Source organism: Macrobrachium nipponense, chromosome 1, assembly GCF_015104395.2.
Source record: "Macrobrachium nipponense isolate FS-2020 chromosome 1, ASM1510439v2, whole genome shotgun sequence".
In the NCBI taxonomy this organism is placed as follows: domain Eukaryota; kingdom Metazoa; phylum Arthropoda; class Malacostraca; order Decapoda; family Palaemonidae; genus Macrobrachium; species Macrobrachium nipponense.
Window position 1 is genome coordinate 82,570,678 of NC_087200.1, and position 6,000 is coordinate 82,576,677.

The following is a 6,000-nucleotide window of genomic DNA, read 5'->3' on the forward strand; positions in this document are numbered from 1 at the left end:
TGTAAACATTATATTCCTAACTTAACGTGAAGTGGTTTTCGTAATTAATGCTCATAATTAGTACTACTCATACTAACAACAAAGATCAAATAAAAAAGAACACGAATTAAACGCGTTCGTATATTCTCAGCTGTAAGTGGAAACAAAATAATTGAACAGAAATATAGTCTCTAAATTCAGTACATCAAATAAATTAACACCTGCTAAAATCTACGGTCTACGGACAAATAGCCCGTTGTTTCACCAACGAAAATGTTAAAAATACGATATATTTTGTTAGAAATCATTTTTCTGTACTGTTTAATAATACATTGTCCATTTATTGCTTTTTCATCCCAATAAATGAATCATAAATATCCTATCCTGAAATTCCTGTATCTTTAACTCCACGTGAAAGACCTTTCTCAGACTTTCCTACCCCCACCCCCACCCCCACCCCCACCCCCACCCCACCCCCCACCCCCAACCCCAACAACAACAAAGTAGTTTGTAAGCTTACTCCCCGAGTAATCGAAAATCGATCCTAGGACTTGAATTATTTTATTTTTCTTTATTTTGGAAGATGGTGCATTTAGGGACGATAACATTTTTATTTATTTATTTTTTGCCAAAAAGTTTGACTAATACTGTTCAACCTGAAAATTATTGGAAGACGGTTTATTGAAATAATGTATTTCTTCTAAACAGCTTTTTTTCGCATAAATGAGAAGTAAATGAAGTTAAGGGAATTGTAAATTTAGCTTAATTGTAATTGAAAACATTTGATCCATAGGAATGAAATGACAATAAACACTAAATATGATTCGGTATTATTTCTTATCTGGTTTTCGTTTAACGTAAATAGGTTACTGTCTACTTTTGTTATGTTTCTATTAGTTGTCCTCGCAGTCGTCGTGTTTCTAAGCCATACATGTTCAGGCTCTCTAGTCGTCTTAGGTAACTATTTGCTTGATAGATGGAATTAACTTTGTGGCTCTTGCTTTTACTCTTTCTAATCTATTTATGTCTTTTCTTAGTGTTGGTGACCAAAACTGTACTGCATATTCAAGATGGGGTCTAACTATTGATGTGTAGAGCTGCAGCACCGTTTCCTTGTTTCTGTATTTGAACTGCCTCTTTATATATCCCACAAGTTTCTGTGCCTTCTTTTCAGCTTTTATGTGCTGTTTTGTGGATTTTAAGCCCTTGGTATTAATGACTCCAAGGTCCTCCTCTTGTTCTACACTATTTATGTCATTCCCAAGCAGCATGTAGCTGGCATGAGGGTTGTTTGTTCGTATTTGTAACACTGTATACACTTATCTACATAAAAGGCATTTGCCATTTTCTTTTACCACTCCTATTTTCATTAGATAATTTTTTAAACTTTTCACTGCATCTGGGTCTGCTGCATTTACACCTAGTTTGGTGTCGTCTGCAAATTTGGCTGTCCTGCTAGTACGCCTACATAAGTGTCATTATTAATGTAAATAAAAAAAACAAGAGAGGGCTAAGGACAGAGCCCTGGGGAACTCCGCTTGTTACATCTGCCCATTCTGCTTCTTCACCATTTATTACGACGCTCTGTTTTCTATAAGTTAGCCAGTCCTCAGCCCAGTTTGTTGTTTCTCCTACAATTCCTAAGGCTCTAACATTTATCATCAGTTTCTTGTGTGGGACTTTGTCAAAGGCCTTTTGGAAATCTAAGTAGAGTATATCTATTCCTCTACTACTGTCGTAAATACCAAACATGTTATGAAAAAACTCCAAGAGGTTTGAGGTTTGACAGGCAGAATCTATTTTGTCTGAAACCGTGATGGCTGTTTAACAACAAGTTGTTTCTATCTATGTGACCCACAATTTGATCTGCAATTATGGACTCAAAAATCTTGCAAACGACCGACGTTAGGTAGATTGTTCTATAATTTCCCGGATCTTCTCTTGGACCTTTTTTGTAAACTAGGGTCACATTTCCTAGTTTCCATCCTTTTGGTGCCTTTCTTTGTTCAGCACTTTTCCTGTAGAGTTTATATAGGTGAGGAACTATCTCCTCTTTTAGCTTTTTAATTTCTCTTGGATGAATCCCATCCGGGCCAGCAGATCTGAACTTGTTGAGTTTGTCTATTTTGTTTTTAGTGTCCTCTTCTGTAAATATTATTTTGTCCAATGGTTCTGTCCCTTCATATTTAATGGCAGAGAGAGAGAGAGAGTGTGTGTCTGGCAAAAGCAAACTGAGCATATAAGAAAAAGGAGAGAGAGAGGAGAGAGGAGATGGAGAGAGAATGATGAGCAGAGAGAGACGAGAGAGAGAGAGGATGAGAGAGTCTCTGGCACAAGAAAACTGAGTATATAAGAAAAAGAAGAGAGAGAGAGAGAGAGAGAGAGCGTGTCTGGCACAAGCAAACTGAGCATATATGAGAGAGAGAGAGAGAGAGAGAGAGAGAGAGAGAGAGAGAGAGAGTATCTGGCACAAACAAACTGAGATATATAAAAAAGGAGAGAGAGAGAGACCGTGCTTGGCACAAGCACCCTACCTCAGCATATACTCTTTGACCTTATTTTACTCGTAATGAGTTGATTCTTAAATATTTACCAATTATGAAAATTCCAAGAGAGGCAGCAGACGAGGTTCATAATTAAATATTGATTGTATAGGACGAGTTACCCAAAGACAATAGCCTGTCTCTAATTCTGAAGAGCCGTGAGACACTTGAGACACTACATTCTGTTTAGGCTGTTTAGGCCTTACTACACCCGGGAACCCGAGATAGATAGCAAAGTTATATTTTGGGCTGCTTTTTGGGTCATTTGTCACCTTTGGCCGTGATGCCCCCCCCCCCCCCTACTCCCTCCTCCTTATATTTTTGGTTAGTTTGAATCATTTCTCAGATTCATTTTCACTTTTGTATATCATCAAGCTTGTTTGTTTCTTTGTTGGAACCAAATTATTTGTAGTTGTTTCTGTCAGTTTTTATTTATTATTATTTGTCATGAAACAAGCAGAGAGACTCTAATGGCGGACCTCATTTCTAGTCCTTCAAGATGAATGAACCTTCTTTCGCAAATTGCTGTCGCATTTCAAGGCATCTTTATTTAAAATCTGAAGCGCAAATCTTTTGATGTCTGGAAAATGCCATCTTTCTTTCTTTGAATTTGCCCAGAAGTTTCTGCATTTCCCGCAGGAAGTGATAACAGTCTTTCTCAAATGAAAAACCGGCATTCTTTGTTCCTTCTCGAATTTCATATATCTTCCCCCGTTGGAAGACGGTGCGTTTCAAAGACAGTGACCGTCCACTCATGAACATGATTTGTTTTCGATTCGACTTGGCTTTCTATTTCATTCAGGGGTAAGTTCGTATTGATTATTCCATACAGGATGATAGTACTTTTTTCTCTCTCTCTCTTCTTTTATCAGATATAGGCCCAAAGGTCTTTTTTTCTGGCCAAGATACCTTTCTGCTTTTTCCTTTTTCTATTAATAGCTCTTTGATGTTTCCGACGCTCCAACATTCTTTCATAATGTGAACTCTCTCTCTCTCTCTCTCTCTCTCTCTCTCTCTCTCTCTCTCTCTCTCTCTCTTTTAGGTTATGAGAGTTTGTAGTATGGACCTGATATCTTTAATGATGATACCAACATTAACTCATCATGAGTTACTGGTGTCATCAGTTTATATTTTATATTTAATGTATTCTTCATTACTCAAGATCAAGACGTTGTATATATTCGGTACAAGTAGAACCGTTGCTTGGTAAGAGTTTTTTTATCTACCAATATTGGAAATTAGATTACAGCTTTCACCATTGTTTCTCTTGTATGTAGATTATTAAGCGTAATATATATTTTTTTAAAGATTACGGCTTTTCCTGTAAACCGTCTTATATTGTACAAACTGCTCAATAATGTAAGTAATGCTTTCTAGTACATTTCAGAGCTGAGAGACTGTATAACCACAGTTTCTAAATAATCAGTGGATTTCCAATATATTTTTTTTCAGTTCTAATGTCCTTTTGTTAAAAGTTAAATCTGTTTCTGCCCTTAATATTGTGTGGACGATAATATGGCTCTTTATATTTTTTTACATACCAATTACAAAACTCGTAAAATCGTTTTCTAATTCACTCTGGCTTCTCCAGTGGCTATCAGTCTTACAAGTTTGGGTAAGGTTTGAGAATTTATCGAAGTCTGCGGATGCGGGTATATATATTCATTTTCTGATAAGGTGAAAGAATAGGGTAGTAAATTGTGCATCTGAAGCAGGTGCATACCCCTCTCTCTCTCTCTCTCTCTCTCTCTCTCTCTCTCTCTCTCTCTCTCTCTCTCTCTCTCTCTCTGTAGAACTGAAGAGATACAGCCCATCCCATCGTGGGAATTCTTCACATATAAGATATGTGACACATGGAACAAACTGCCACCAGAAGTTGCAAACAGCAATAGTGCGGAAGAGTTTAAAAGAAAGCTAGACAAAATCATTAGGATACTATGAATGAACAGTAAAACCTGCTCGTAGATGTCACCTGGGATGGACTAACTAGTCTTTGAGACATCTTAATCCTTGTAACTCTCTCTCTCTCTCTCTCTCTCTCTCTCTCTCTCCTCTCTCAACCTGAACCTAGAGAGAAAATCCACAAGAAAATATAGGAATAACCAATTAACTATTTTTTCTTACTGTTGATATTTACTCATTGTTTCCAGTGATCTCAAATCCTGTTATCTTCGTTGTTTTGTCCTTATAAGCAGACATTTGTTGGTTTAAATCTCAGTGTTCGAGGCGTTTTTTTTATTCTTGATTATAGTTTATTTTGTGGAGAAATCATAAGATCCTTAGCCTTCGCGATATTTTTGAGTCTCGCCTCACTAAAAATAATATCATGTCATTCTAATTCAGATATAACCTCGTAGTAAGGCATGCAACCCCTTTCATTCCTTTTACTGTACTTCCGTTGATATTATCTTTCTTCCATTTTACTTTCCACCCTCTCCTAACAATTAATTCATAGTGAAATTGCGAGGTTTCAACCTTTTTACTACTATTTCCATTTCAGCGCTGAATGACCTTATAGGTCCCGCGCTTGGCCTTTGGCCTAAACTCTGTATTCCTTTCTATTCTATTCTAATTCAAAACTTTAGCTGGTTATTCATGATTCATTAAATGAAGATACTTTGAGTAATGTGATGCTGTAAATACCTTCATAGAATTGAGGGTAATTTCACTGATGCAACTGGATTTCGTGTACTTCAGTTTCCAGCAGAATATGAAAATGCTTTACAACGTTAGTCATCTCTTCCTTCTTTCTGTAGGGAATAACATGCACTGTTTCTCATTGCAAGGATGACAGAAAGTGAGGGGACTGTATATCTGAGATATTCTCGTATTGGTCACAAAGAACGAGATCTCTTGGTTATTATGTACAGAGCATCGGATAAATTATGCGGATATGGGAACATCGCCTACAAACGTCATGAGGTTTTACCAGGTCTTTGGGATAAACTGAGTCCTCAGAGTATGCTGTTCACGCACAGATATAAATTTAAATATGTATATATGCATATATATATATATATATATATATATATATATATATATGCATGCATGTATATATATATATATATATATATATATGTGTGTGTGTGTGTGTGTGTGTGTGTTTGTTTATGATAAAAATCGACTTAACTACTTTCGAACTTACTTCTTTCGAACATTGGTTTTATTTTCTAGGACACACATAGAATATGTACGTATGTATGTATGTATGTATGTATGTATATATATTATATATATATATATTATATTATATATATATATATATATATATACATATATATATATATATATATATATATATATATATATTATATATATATATATATATACCTGCTTACTACAAAATAAATGTTCCAAAGATGTAAAGTCGGAATTTTTTTTTTTATATTTTAGTAAACCAAGTTTAACGGTTGCACTTTGAGGATTTGTATTTTTCACAAATTAGATCTCCCTCCGGGAACTCGTTGCTTTGCCGCAT

At 35.7% G+C, this 6,000-nt stretch overlaps 1 protein-coding gene across 8 annotated transcripts in view; it reads left to right on the top strand.

Moving 5' to 3' along the window:
* Positions 1–6,000, top strand: part of LOC135219412 (acetylcholinesterase-like) — a 370,347-nt gene that overhangs the window by 174,903 nt on the left and 189,444 nt on the right. The gene's annotated exons all lie outside the window — the stretch shown is intronic.